Below are 15,575 nucleotides of genomic sequence, written 5' to 3'. Positions count from 1 at the left end.
CTTGTCTGGAAGGTATTCCCCTGCCAACCACACGACTGCCACTCCAAATGGGAGGGGACGAGCATAGGAGCAGGACACATTGCGAAAGCAGCAAAGAATCCTGTGGCACCTTATAGGCTAACAGACGTTTTGGAGCATGAGTTTTCGCGGGTGAATACCCACTTCGTCGGATCACATGCATCTGATGAAGTGGGTATTCACCCACGAAAGCTCATGCTCCAAAACGTCTGTTAGCCTATAAGGTGCCACAGGATTCTTTGCTGCTTTCACAGATCCAGACTAACACGGCTCCCCCTCTGATACTTGTCACTGCCTTATAACCAAGGAACTATAATTGTAAGGCGCCCATTAGTTCTTAAAACGTGTGCTCTCTTTCCCAGGGTATGAGCTTTCCAAACTGGTCAGACACACCTGCCTCCATAGCCTCAGCAAATAATATTCCCATGTTTTTTGTTTAATCAAAGCATTTTAGTCCAGCATTAAGGGCTGCATTAATAACTTATATAGTGAAGCACTGGCAGATTTCCCTTGTTCTCACTGCTGCCTTCTTAGAGCCCCGACGGCAGTTCTGACTCAAACGGAACACTCATTACTGCAAAGGACGTCTGCCCTCTGCTGGGATTTCAGACTCCGGCTCATAATTTGGATCTTGGATAAAAAGATTACCTCATCCACATTTGCCACTCCTCTTCTTTTGCTAATGATGCACCAGCGTTTTTCCTGAGGCGATTACTTTCCCTGGTCAGTGCTTGAGAAAGGTCTGTGTGACAATGGTAATTAGTATTACAATTTTTTTTCCCTCCAGAGCGTATTTGGCCTTATAAAAAAGGTTTCACATTTTCATTTCATTCTTTATATTTAAATCATGACAATATTTCTATACATTTTCATTTTGCAAGCAGCTCATTCATTCAGTTTTTTCTTTAATAACATGAAACCTAAATGATGGCATTTTGACTGCTTATGGAAGTGTAAAGGAAACCGCCAAATGAGTGTTTGACTAGGCCATTATTTTCACAACAAATAATGGCATTGTTGTATGTGGGGGGAAACACTCTATGAGGCAGCAGAGGATCTTCACTATCACAGGCTGCTCTCCCTGCATACACAGGCAAAAATCAGTACTAGCTTTTCATATACCAAAGTGGAACGTTGACATCTAGATTAACAGTTCAGATCTGAAATGAGAATTTTGCTCTGAATATATGAGAACTATGATTCCTACTGGGAGTTTCTTCCCCATTTAATCAGCTGCAGCATCTCTGACAATTGTTACTCCATCTCAACTTAACATCTTGAATGTGTCTGTATGATAAAGGAAGGAGAACGGTGCAAAATTGACAGCCATGTTGCCTGATGCCATCTATTTATCTACAGAATAGGAGAATTATGAATGTGTTTTCTGCATGCTATGATTTAAGTTTCCAGAAGTCTGCTGTCTGCCATCTTGTGAGGCAGATCTGACCTGGCATTTACAGGGGAGACACATGCTGTGATCTCAGTGTTTCACCAGTGTTTTTTCCCTTAACCTAAAATAAATCATTTAATATCTAGTTGCGCTGTATGTATTGAAAGCATAAGATACAGTGAATGTAACTTCAGGACACCCTTCTCCACTGCATACTAATGTGCTTCATCTCTGACGTGGGGTATTCCATCTGTCGAGTGACAGGACAATTCAGCCTCCAGGCCCCTCTGGGCTCTTTGCTGAGTTTGTCCATATAGGTGCTAATTATGGTGATCCTGTGACATTTCAGAGTGAAATGGTGTTTTTGCATTACACCCCATGAGCAGCTGGATTGCTTCACTCATCTTTAATTTGTTGAACTAATAGTTTTTCAGGTTATAAAGTGAAAAAACAGCTCTGCTCATAAATCCCACAAATTCTGCATTCCTCCATCAAGTTTAGCTCTCAAGGACCACAGAAACTGTGTGACGAATTACAACAGGGCTGCCAACTTGGAGATGGTGGCATAAGGCTCTGAGCCAAGTCTCTCACTTCTCCAGAAGCCACATCACAGCATGACAGCACGCCAATACTGTGCTGTCTTAAAGCTGTTTCTGAAGGTTCACAGTCACCATCCGGTGATTCTGTTACCAGGACAATATGGGGAACCTGACGGAGCCAGATCAGAGGAATCCCCTGTTTCTCCATGTCCTCCTTTTCTAATACATACCCACTATGGGAGTTTCCAAATGAATCTTCACACAACTGGACTGTCCACGTGCTGGTCATACAGACAGCTTCCCCCCTCTCCCTCCCAGTGGGGCCAGCAGTTTCAAGCAGTCTAGAATTCTGCAGTCCTAGACAGCCTCTATGTGCAAAAAGCTCCTTGTCAGCTTAGTCTTTTTTCAGAGGCAGGGATAGAAACAAAAAGGGAAGCAGGTGCGTATGGCCATGCAGAACCTAGAGATGAGGCAGAAATGCCAAGTTCAGACAAAATCTTTTCCAAAGTTTAGAGGCCTTTGGTTTAGGTAATTTTTGAGTAAAAGGAGTTCAGAACTGGAGCATTCAGGAGTATTTGGATCCTGGGTTCCAGTAACAGCTCATCTTTAACAGAAACCAAGAGAGAAATGGGTAGCAAAAAGACATCTCAAAATAAAAATCTACCTGCTAAAATGCTGAAGTCTCCCAGCTTCCCCTGACTCCCTCACCCCAACAACACATCCTCTTGGAAACAGTATGAGGAGCTGATCTAGTCACCAGACAAATAACATTAGTTTTCCATTATTGCTCACACCAGTTCAATCCCACTGTTTGGAGCACTAGTGTAGTGGCCACAGGTATGTAAGCGCCATGCCATGGAGACATGAACTAAGCAGGGTTAGACAACACCATATTTAAATTGCTGAGGGGCTACTAAGAGCTAGAGAGACCAGATGTCCCATTTTTAAAGGGACAGTCCCATTTTTTGGGGACTTTTTCTTATATAGGCCCTTATTACCTCATACCCCCATCCCATTTTTTCCCCACAGTTGCTATCCAGTAACCCTACTAAGAGCCTTGTCTACAGTGGTGGTGGTTTGTCCCATGGTTGTGACAAAAACAGAGGGAGATTATAGTGCAGACACATAGAAAAGGGCTTAACAACATCAGAGTTGAGTCTCTTAGGTACCTCACAGTGTCTCAGGAGAGTGTGGCAGCATCATGTTACATTTGGCTTTGAACACAGGAAAACATCAATTCATCATAACCATTCTAATTATGCTTTTCTTTGCACCCAATATTCACCAGCCTTCCCAACTCCCATCCTTAGTGGATGACAAAGTTGGGAAGAGCCAAAAGAAGTCTGAAGTCATTATAGCACACAGTACTTGCTTCTTTTAATGTACTGTCGTGTAATTACTTTGTCAGCTCAACACCATTCCACAGAGAACAGCTGCAATTGCTCATTATTGACTGTGATAGTTAAACCCTCCAATTTGTCCCTGTCAGAAAGCAGTCTCCTCCACCTGATTCAGCCGATAGTTATGGAAATTCCACTGTCACGTTGCCCCCCTTAATGTTTATGGACATTTCTCATATTTACATTTTTATAAGCATAACTGGAATGTGTTTTATGCGAGATATGCAATGTAACATATCTCTGCAAAAGTTACGGTCTACTGGATATATTCATCCTATTTGTAGGCATGTATCATTTTTGTATTCAAAGTTATGAATATTGGCTATGTACTTGTTTAATTTTAAGTAGGCTCAGTGAAGCAGTTGGTCAGCTTCCTGAGAAAAAGACTATTCTCAATAAGTGTCCAGTTAAGAAACACTTAAGCTAACAATGAACTTTGAGATGCCAATCCACATCTGAGCTTCCTGGGAATGTGGCCTGGCTTGTAAGAAACTGAGTCATGCATGGACATGTGACTCACCCATGTGACTCCAAAACTCCATCTTGGAGATGGACTCTGCATAGGAGAGAGGAAGGGGGTCCCCACTCACAAGATAAAGTCTCTGTAAAGTCCTGGGAGACCCCTTCATTTGTCTTCAGCTGGATCAATAAATATCTTTTGGTTGTGGAGAGGCTACCTGAAAGAAACTGCAACAGAGGACAGTAACCACAGGCGTGTGAGTGCTTGCTAGACCCAGACTAGAAGGAGGCTAGTCTGTAAAAGAAACACTGGAACATCTTTGAGGGTGAGATTTCCATCTGTAATCACTTTCTTATTGTATTACTTGCATGTTTTATTTTAGTTTGCTTGGTAATTCACTTCATTCTGTCTGTTATTACTTGGAACTACTTAAATCCTACTTTTTGTATTTAATAAAAATCACTTGTTACTTATTAATTAACCCAGAGTGTGTATTAATACCTGGGGGGGCGGGGCAAACAGCTGTGCATCTCTCTCTATCAGTGTTATAGAGGGCGAACAATTTATGAGATTACCCTGTATGAGCTTTATTTATTTAGGGTTTGGACCCCACTGGGAGCTAGGCATCTGGGTGTTGGAGACAAGAGCACTTCTTAAGCTGTTTTCAGTTAAGCCTGCATCTTTTGGGGGATGTTGTTCAGACCTGGGTCTGTGTTCGTAGCAGGCTAGCATGTGTGGCTGAAACCAGGAAGGGCACTGAAGTCCCAAGCTGCCAGGGAAAAGTGGCTCAAAGGATCTCTGCACATCAGGTGGCAGTTCCAAAGGGGGTTTCTGTGATCCAACCTGTCACATCCATCTGTTTAGAATTTCATTCTACAGCAGACAGAAGGAAATGTTCAACAGTCCAGATAAAAATCCAAATGTCAGGGTGAAGCAGTTTCCATTGATTCCATTAATTAAAGACAAAACCGTGAAGCTCTTACTCTGGCAAGATTTTCACCAAAGCTGTCATGGTATAATTCCCCACCTCTGAACCTTAGCATCCAAAAGATGGGGTACCAGCATGAATTCCTATAAGCTCAATTACCAGCTTAGAACCTGTAGCGCTGCCACTAACCAGGAATTCCAGTGCCTGGTACACTCTGGTCCCCCCAAAACCTTGCCGGGGACCCCCAAGACCCAGACCCTCTGGATCTTAACACAAGGAAAGTAAACCCTTTCCCTCACCGCTGCCTCTCCCAGGGTTCCCCTCCCTGGGTTACTCTGGAAGATCACTGTGATTCAAATTCCTTGAATCTTAAAACAGAGAGGAAAATTCACCTTACCCTCTCCTTTTCTCTCCCCCTCCCAGACTCTCCCTGAGAGAGAGAGTAATCCTAACACAGAGAGAAATTAACCTCTCTCTCTCCCTTCCCTCCTTTCTCCCCAACAATTCCCTGGTGAATCCAGACCCTGTCCCCTGGGATTTCACACTAGAATTAAAAAAAATAATAAATCAGGTTCTTAAACAAGAAAACCTTTTAATTAAAGAGAGAAAAAACAGTAAAAAATTATCTTTGTAAATTTAAGATGGAATATGTTACAGGGTCTTTCAGCTATAGACACTGGGAATATCCTCCCAGCCTAAGTATACAAGTACAAAGTAAAATCCTTCCAGCTAAATATACATTTGAACTCCTTCCAGCCAAATACACATTTGCAAATAAAGAAAACAAGCATAAGCCTAACTTGCCTTATCTACCTAGTACTCACTATTCTGGACATATAAGAGACTGTATCAAAGAGATTGGAGAGAAACCTGGTTGCACGTCTGGTCACTCTCAGAATCCAGAAAGAACAACCACCAAAAACTAACAGCACGCACAAAACTTCCCTGCCTCAAGATTTGAAAGTATCCTGTCCCCGATTGGTCCTCTGGTCAGGTGACAGCCAGGCTCACTGATTTTGTTAACTCTTTACAGGCAAAAGAGATATGAAGAACTTCTGTTCTATTAACTCTTACTTATCTGTTTATGACAAAAGCCAATAGGAAATTAGCATGAGTAAAACAGAGTGAGGACTTCAAGGTTCGGCCCTGGTTTCCTGTGAGACCTTGGGCAAGTCAATCCCTCTCTGGGTGCCTTATTTTCCCCCCCCCCCTCTGTAAAATGGAGATGACACTGACCTTTGTACAGCACTGAGCGCGCTATGGATCAAAAGCGCTGTACAAGAGCTAGGTGTTATTATAAGGGGCCAAGCCAATCTGCATTGCAGCACAACTGAGTTCTATATGCTCACACCAAGGGTGAGTTTGCCTCAAGGGGGCAGACCCTTGAATGTCTATAATTAAAAATGTGTCAGTAAATTAAGTTCCAGCATTTCATAACTGATGAGGTGTTAACTCCAATATTCTGGCCAAATTTCAGTTTAGGTAGTTACATTCTGCCTACCAAAAATCCACTATCTAGTTTTGATAGGAGAAGTGGAGAGAAGAAAGGATAGACAGTATGGTCTAATGGCTAGGGACTGGACTTCAGTGGCAGAGCTCATCCTAGAACTCAGATATCTTGACTCTCAGTGATCTTCTGTGTGATCTTGGGTAAGTCACTTCATCCTTCTGTGCCTCTATTTCCTCACCCACCCTTTGGCTATTTCATTCATTTATATTGTAAACTCTTGCGGGAAAGAATGGCTTCTTACTAAGTACTTGTATAGCACTTTGCATGATGGGCAATATCTGAGTACAAATAATATTTATTATTGTTTATCACTTGCCTATATAGAGAGGTTTTTGGATGCTAAATGGGAAGCACAGTTCACCCAGAAATGGCTGTATTTAGTGATGGCTAAATGATCACTAGAGATGGGCAGCTACTATAAAAAAAAAATCCTTGAGGAGCTGAGCAATTTTTTTTTTTTTTAAATACATTTGCTTTGTATGTGTTTGCCCTCCTTTGGTCTTTACTTTCAGCAAATATTCTAGTGAGCAAGTTTTCTGGCAAAAATTTTTGCAGAAACAGTGAACTTTAAGTGAACCCAGAGAATACTTTGTTAAAAGTAAATATCTGAAGAAGAAAGTTGAATTTAAGAGTTATGCCTATGCAATCTGGAATGGAAATACACCATAGTACCTTTATCAGAGCTAAGCAACATGCCTTATATGTTTCAAGTACTGAATCCACACAATGAACTGCTCACAAACTAACAAAACCCCCATGGATCAAGTATTATTTGATGAAGTTATTCAGCCAGCCAATTTCATGAAAACAATGAATTCAAGGCAATAAGCAATGTACATATATTCCACAAACAATGAGAGAAACAGGATTCATCAGATTTATTCTTTGTGAATTACTTAAATCTCAACATCAAAATCTGTTCCCAGTTACACCCACGAAAACCAATGGTTATTAATAGAGCTCTGGGAGTCTATGTTGGAGCAGAATTTGGATCATACTCTGTAAAGTGTTTTAAGACCCTTTCGGATGAAATATGCTATATAAATACAAAGGTACTAGGAAACACTAGGGAGTGTGGAAATTAATCCCATTAATAGTGCAGTTAGCCACATTAATTTGGGTGATATTCTGCCTACTTAAATTCCCTGCATAGGTTCTGTGAACCAAATTTTCCAGCGATTTTCTTTTTGGCCAATGGGGTTGTATTACAATAACGGAACAGGATTTGGCCCCATGTTGTTCAGTTTTTAGTGTGTTGCTGTGTGCTGTTAAATTGCCAGAAGTGGCAACATTTCAATGGTGGGCAAAGCATATGTTAACATATGTGAATAACTAAAATTCACCTGGCAACAAGGACTGAATAAGATTAAGATCTTTTATGATTAAATATTTTCTATTCCAGAAATTCTACAATAGGACTAGCGCTCCTATACCAGCATTCATGTGTCTTAGAAGGAGAAATGAGACAAATTGTTTTCATTTAAAGATATGATACTTTCCTTCTCTCCCTCCAGAAATTAAATGGTGAAGTAGGATGATGGACAAAAAAATTAACAATATCTGAGCAGATTTAATTAAAGAAGCTTCCCATTTTATTGCAAACAGACTGTCCCACTTAATCTTCCCACTCTTTGTTTTCGCTCTCAGAGCATCTTTTTGTGCAATTAAAGCAAGACAAACTGAGGTTCCAGTTTAACTCCTTTCAAAATATATAGCAGCTATCCTCCAACATCTGTTAAAAGAATTCATGAACCAGCACATTTGCAAATTAATTTCAGGATTTCCAACAACACCGATTGTCCTGCTTTCTTATCTGCTGCATTTTATACTATAGTAAGACAGACTGTGTTAGCATTTCTCAATCTCTGAGTCGTGACACTGAGGGGAGTTTCCAGGACTTGCACTGAGGGGCAGTGGGCCTAAGGTGGTCACCAATAATTGTCTGGAGAGAGAGAGAGAGAGAGAGAGAGAGAGAGAGAGAGAGAGAGAGAGAGAGAGAGAGAGAGAAGGTGAGAGTTTGCTGCCATAAACTGTCTTCTGTCTTCCATTAACACACATTTGCTTAGTCACTTGCAACTGGTTCACCTCAGTTACAGAAGCATCTCGAAAGTCATTGTGCAGATCCTCCTGGAATCTTGTTTTGCAACATTCTATGTAGCAGAGTGAAGGATTATGGGATGCCTCTCAGACGTGACCTCAAATGAAGTCAGTAGCTCGTCAAATGTTAAGCTATCTTGTGGGAGGTAAACCCAGGAATACATAGGAACAGGCCCAATACTCTTTTGTTACATAGAGTTCTACCAGCTGGATGCACACTGTGAGCTTCTACACTGCTGACCAATCCTACAAGTTCTAAAGTCACAGCTGTATTGTAGCCCTGGAAAGAACCAACATTCCAAACATGGCAGATGTTGAGTGCACCTGCCTTAGGACTTTACACTGTGGGAGTTATGTTTCCCCTCCATTCTTTGTCTGTTCAGACTGGGTTCTTTGGGGGCAAGGCCTGCTCTCTTACTATGTGTTTGTATAGTGCCTAGCACAATAGGGTTCTGATCTTGGTTGGGCCCTCTAGATGTGACCAGAATACAAAAGAATAATATTAATAATTTCCCTCCTTTGCCTACATCCTTTCCCTGCATCAGAGCCCAGCTCGTTTAATCCTTTCAATGGCTTTTTGTTTTATCAGGGCCAATTTAGGTTCTCACTATGTTTTGGTTTTATTAAAAACAAAAAAAATTGCTACTTTTGAAATGAAAAGAACATTAGCAAACTGAAACAATCCAATTCCACTTGGACAAGCAATCTCAGATACAGGAAAGCAAAATGTCCTAGCTGCCTAAGCATGAGGCTCAAGCCACTGAGATACCCTAGAAACTTCAAATTTTAATCAGGATCAGTTTAGTCCTTCATGCTTCCAAAGGTTAATAAACTGATTTTCTGGTAGTTTACTGAGGAGTGGGTGTTTCTGATTATAATAAATAATACCTAGCTCCTAGATCAGTGCTTTTCTTCAGTAGATCTCGAAGTACTTCATTATCTTAAATGACAGGATGTTAAGATAGCAAATGATTGTGCAGATAAGGTTTCATGGCACTTTTTTTTTTTTTTTAAAAAGGCGAAAAAAAAAAAAAAAGTATTGCTTTACCTATAGTGTCCTGATGAAAAAATTTTCCTCATCCCATCCGTTATATTATAGCTCTCCTCTTCAGAGGTAGCTGTATTTCCAGTGGTTCTTTACATTTATAATTTGTAAAGCATCCTGTGATTCTTTAATATGAGAAAGTACTGTAGAATCATTATAAAAATATCATTAAGTTCTATTAGTCTGTGCCTACTGAAGGATCATGGCGCAAGAGGCACGTATTTTTTTTTCATTTGTCTCAGCCCTCTGAAGTTAAAACAACATCAATAGTTGAAATGAATAAGGATTTAAAAGTCTAACCTATTCTCAAACAAAAAATTCTCTATTAAATTGAAGTTAAGGCTGAGACTATAGCTTAGTAAAATCCTTACATTAACCGTATAGTTAGCAAAAAAAACAAGCATTACAAACCCAGGAAATTCTGCGAGGATTAAACTTAAAAAATAATCCAAACAGCGCAACAACTGACCATCACAGTCATTGGGAGGGATAGAATCCAAGATTTTCAGCACCGACACCACTCAAGTGGTAGAGGCCTCTGCATTTGGCCACCAAAGCAACCAATTAATCCAGCTGCGGTTAATGGGATGCTCATGTGCTAAAAACTAAGCATGTGCTTTTATGAAGTAGTAGTAGGACGATGGGGGATGACAACATGTGCTCTTTACATTAGTAAGTATGGAAATGCATAGTTAAGATCACCCAGACCATACTATGGAGCCTGACAGAAGCAATCTTCAAAATAAGGGAGGCAAATACATTGATTTAAGGAACCAATATGTTGACATCCATGAGAAATAAGAAATCTTGGGCATTGGAAAGGATGGAGAATGGATACTAGGAGAAAAGGACATTTTCTTCTGATGTATATAAATACAACCAGGGCAAAACACCTCAGAGAAATTCACAGTTTGCAGAATCAGGGTCTGATCCAGTAGGAAAAGGGGATTAAAAAAAAACAAACCATGGTGAATCCTACTGGTGAAATGCCCTCCTCTTCCCCCCCGCACACCCTCCAAAACTTTGCCAGACCCAAAAACAAACAAAAAAAAATGTATATACTAGAGAATCCCCAAGCATTTAACTGATTGTTTTTAAAACACAGTGCTTACCTTTTAATATTTCAAAGAGTTTCTAAAGATAGATATCAAAATAACAGCCTACCCAGCTCCACAAGCTGCCCGAGTGAGCTCCCTGACCTGTCCATAAGGTGTGTTTTAGTCAAACAAGTTATGGACTCAATACAGGGATAACTGGGGGAAATTTATGGATTTACAGAAGATCAGTCTAGATATCTAGTAGTCCATTCTGATCTGAAATTCTACAAATCTATGGGTGGGGCAGGCAGGCAACCAAGAACTGTTCACCACTCCGGAGATGCCTAGCCACCAGTCTCAGCAGTTGCTCTCCAGCGAGCAAAAGGCAGGAAAGGCGATGCCTAGTAAGTGGCTGTAGTTGATGTAGCGAGAAGGTGGGTTCAGGGTATAGAAATGTTCAAGGCTGGCTGTGTTTCTGTGTGCTGGACATTTCCCTATGCAGCAAACCAGCACAGCAGAACAAGATGTTGATGCACACCAAGATCTCACGGGAATCCTCCAGAGAGATCTTCAGGAAAGTTTCCTGGGGGTACTCAGCAGTCCTCCACCGAAGGTTCCTTGGCAGAGCTGCTTTGTTCCTTCCTCAGTTGTAGGAAACATTCCCAGCCATTCAGCAATCACAGCAGAGACCAAAGCAGCACACAGGCGAGCAGTATAGGGCAGGGCAGAAGCCACAAGCATGCAGGTGATGTACCCATGGTTCCCTGCTTACCCTCAGCAGTGAGATATCTGCTATAATGACCCCCACTTGTGGAAAGTTGCTCCTATTCATATCACACAGCATGTCAGGCAACCGGGAATCTTCTTCAGTTAGGAACTTCGTAATTAACTGCACTGCCATCTGCGAGGTCTTGATGACAGTTAGAGAATAATGGGACATTGAACCTGCTCCCAAGATGCACAGCAACCTGCTCCGCCTTCCCATAAGATCTAGCAACAGACGGTGTTGAGCTGGACTGTGGGATAGGTACACAAAGTGTTTTGCTCACACAGTCGATGATAGTGTTCCCTGTGGACGTGCTCTGCTGACAGAGAGTGAGTATGAACATGTAATACTGATTTTTATTATAATGCTTTTTGAGCGTTGACATAACTTTTATCAACAAAACTCTGTAGTGTAGACAATGCCTCACTTTCTTATGGTCATTCCTTTGCATGCTCCTTCAAGTGAAGGGACTAATCAGTCAGTATTTTCATAGGGATCATACTGGAGAATGATTTGATTTTTTTATCCTCCAGTGTTTGGAAAGAATTTGTCACCTCTCTCAGCATTACTGGGCAGCAATTAAAGAATATTGCATCTTGTGGGAGTCAACTATAATCTGATTTACTTTCTACAATGGAGAGGTTTTTTTTTTAATTCTGTGCATATTTGAGTTGGGAATATCAAAGGTTTGTGGCTCTGCACACAAAGATCAGTCAGACACCGTGATCAAAAGGGGACTAACCCACATTGATCCATGAAAAAATTCCCGTGTATTTAAATCTGAGATTCCCTTAAGGAAAGAATTAGATGAAGTGCTGTGCCAAAATGTTAACTCTGAGTCTGAAATTAAAAATAACAGGTGTTGAATCGCTTGCATTACTGAGTGAAGGATTTTGTTTGATTTATTTGGTTTGTTTTGTAGCTTCTCTTGCCCTACAGGTCAGATATGGAAATTGATTCCAGTATTGCTAGCATATGTTTGAGTTCTGCTCTTGATCTTCTTAGACCTGCCACTCTGCATCACTGCACTACTGCATTTTCAGTGAAATGGCAGCTGGCATATTGCTGATTGAGAGGAATGGTGTTATCTTTGCCTGATTAACCCTCAGAGGCAGAGCTTGCCGTTCTGTTTGTGCAGCACCCAACACAATGGGATCCCAAACACAGCCATGCCTGTCTGACCGCTGCATACCAAAGCAAATAGCATGTCTTAGAACCTTAAACAAAATGGCAACACACACCACAGAAAGATCCCTGCTCTCTGTCGTAAGTTTTTATCCAGATCTACGTGCCAGATACATTGTTGAAATACACATTCTAGCCTGCATGATTTTTACCCTGTTCCCAGGTGCTTTTCACTAATAAGAAAGGCATCAATAAGTGTACGCTTTGGCATGCAGCTTTAAGACTTGCATGGCTTTTCCCTACCTTCTGGAAATTAAAAAAAAAAAATTGCTGCTGTAATACACACACATTCGAATTACACAGACCTTACTTGTGTAGTTTCTTGATGCAATGAAAAACTATACAGGTCTATAGCATTGGGTGTTATATAGCACTGCCATGGAGGTTCCGTGAGGAAAGTTTTGAGTCAGTAAAACTTTGTTTAGACTAGACTTTAACGGTGTGTTACATCATGAGCCTCTCTCCCAGGGTTCACCCTACATAGCTAAATTGAGGTAAAACTACAATCAATCTACACTAGGATTTTACAATGGGTGAGGCTTGTCACACTGTCTGGAGTGGCTCATAACCATGAGTGCCTCTCTCAGGGCTGACTGTCAAAAACAGGGCAGATACCTCAAATTGGTGGTGTGATCTATAATTAGATTTTACCAAGCCAGTATAAATGTGAATTCCTAGATCACTGTAACAGTCTTACCACTGAGTCACAGACAGTCCCCTTAGACTTTCCAGTCCATCTGGCCACCCAGAAAAACTGGATTTAGTCATAAATGGCCACACACACACACACACACACACACACACACACACACACACACACACACACACACAAAATCATACAGTATTCAGGTTCCTTCCAGTCTCAAGAGACAAGTCACTAAGCCCAGTTCAATGGATACCCTAGAACTTACAAAGACAATGCCTCTAGCCAATCCCGTAATAAACTATCTAAAGTTTTATTAACTAGTGAAGAGAGATAAGAATTTATGGGTTAAAGCAAGCAAACATATGCAAAAATCGTACAAGTGACAGAGTTGTAGTGGTCAGTCAATTCAAAGCATCTTTCAGGGCAGACTCAGGAGGCAGCCCCTCAGGGTCTCTGGCCCTCAGAGTTCAAACAGCAAAGAGATGAAAAATCTTCATGTCAACTATTTTTGTTTCCCTCTTCCAGGATTCAGAGCAATGGTTCGAGGCCTTCTGCACATATTCTCCATGGGTGAATGGGGCAATTAACAAAGCTTTTCATCTGAGGATGGCCCACTTAAATTTTGATAGTCCTCTTGGATGGGTGAGGGTGGGGATGATTCCCATGCCTGGATTCACATGTTCAGAGCAAAGTTATAAAGCAAAACTTACATATTTTCTCACAGTAGGGAATACAGACATTACAAGTGAGATTAATGCACACAGCAATTTACAAGTATTTAACAGGGTTTAAACACTAAATACATTCTAATACCCGTTTTGAGCAAAACTATCATGCAAGTGAACTGGTCTGGTCTCCAGCTAGGAGTTTGTCAGTTCTTAGCTAACGCCTGCAGTCTTGGCAAGAACTGGCACCCAGACTGCCAGCATCACAAGGCAACCATGTGTTAGCTTCCTCTTTGCAAAAAACACTTCCAAGGTCACTTCTACAGAAGGTGTTATTTAAATCAAGCTAGCTAACAAGTTCCAACCACACACCTTTAATCCTTGTCCAAATCCAAACCCAGACAATAGAATCTGTAAATAGGCCCTTAGAGCATCTTTATTTCAATTATTCTTTTCCACTCTGAGACATCACCAGCGTCCTCCAAATGTGGCGAACGTACATTTCAGCAGTTGTAACAGAAAGTTTGATGAGTATGTAAATCCTCGTTCTTACCCTATCAGCCACAGATTGTTCACCTTAAACCTCGTTACAGGAGACTAGCCTGAAGCAGCAGTAGCTCTCACTGAACACAAACCAACCACCACCTAAAAGAAGCACACATAACTATCACACTAACAACCCACTTCAGTTTTTTTTTTAAAAGCCGTTCTGTAACTCCCTGAATTTATATGCCCTGTGGCTAAAATAGGCAGGAAGGAGAGACTAGTGGATGAAGCACTCAGAAGACGTGGGCTCAGCCCTGTGAGACTTTGAAGCCTCCCATCAGCATCACACTAACCCACATGGAGTTTAAAAAAAAATAATATTCTACAATTCTCTGCCTCTATTTATTCATCTGTAAAATGGAGATAATGTCTCTGTGGAGTAAAGTTGTCATGAGGAGCTCAGCTACAGAGAGGGCAGACAGGCCAGGTGCTTGAGAAAATGCTACAGTGTTAGACCTCTCAATGATTTGATGTTGGCAACTGCATGACTGCCTGCCTTCTCCTAAGTAAGGCTTTAACTGCTAATTCCATAGAAATCAATGAAATCTGAGTTGCTGAAGCAACTGTATCCTAATGGTCAACTGCACCAGATCAGAAACCAGCAGGTTATTCATGAATGACAGATGCTGTCTCAACTCCAGAGGGTGGTTGGAATTTGCCCAAGGTGTGTCCAAGTGCTCCAGGAATAGTCATTGGCTCTTGATCATCTTCCCCAGTAACAAAGAGGTGAGAGTTGAGAGGACTTTAGGACTAGGCAGCAATGGTGAGCACTGGAACGTCAAGAGCTTGTTTATTAAGGGCCTGGGTTTGAACCTCTGCCTGCTTAAAGAACGGCCACCACCTTTGCTTCTCTAAGCCTGACAACCGGTAGGTAGCTGCATCCCAGCATACTTTTTGCCATAAGCACAAATGACAGACAGGGGTCAAATACACAATTTTACTACTACAAGATGTGCCATGATAGCAGCACCAACCATAATGGTTAGGATTTATTTGATATATTGCCTAAAGACAGCTTTTGGAGGTGTGAAAGTAGAATGAATTATATAGTAAGAATAGAAAGGATTAAAGAAATGCTGTCTGTACCTTTAAGCAAAACTGTTGGAATGCTGCAATCCAGGTGTCAGGAATACAGACATTAACATAGAACAATTGCACCGTTTAAGGGCAATTGGTGAAGTATTAGCCTTAAATCGATAACAGTTAGTAAGGAAATAGGATATGCATGCTGTGCCCCAGGTGAATTTTCCTGTTTTGCTTTCTTTGTCCCTTTGTCTAATTCCCGCTCTTTTATCTGTATAAATAAGACTGTTTGGGCCTTGCATGGCCACTCACATATTCTG

At 41.2% G+C, this 15,575-nt stretch overlaps 2 protein-coding genes across 6 annotated transcripts in view; one reads left to right on the top strand and one right to left on the bottom strand.

The window, feature by feature from the left end:
- Nucleotides 1-15,575, top strand: part of LOC127058843 (zinc finger and SCAN domain-containing protein 29-like) — a 338,756-nt gene that overhangs the window by 28,753 nt on the left and 294,428 nt on the right. The gene's annotated exons all lie outside the window — the stretch shown is intronic.
- The window catches only part of PTPRO (protein tyrosine phosphatase receptor type O), a 207,796-nt gene that overhangs the window by 142,910 nt on the left and 49,311 nt on the right, over nt 1-15,575 (bottom strand). The gene's annotated exons all lie outside the window — the stretch shown is intronic.

This window comes from Gopherus flavomarginatus, chromosome 1 (genome assembly GCF_025201925.1).
Source record: "Gopherus flavomarginatus isolate rGopFla2 chromosome 1, rGopFla2.mat.asm, whole genome shotgun sequence".
Lineage (NCBI taxonomy): Eukaryota > Metazoa > Chordata > Testudines > Testudinidae > Gopherus > Gopherus flavomarginatus.
The sequence above is the reverse complement of the archived record's forward strand: the minus strand, read 5'-3'. Positions and strand labels throughout refer to the sequence as shown.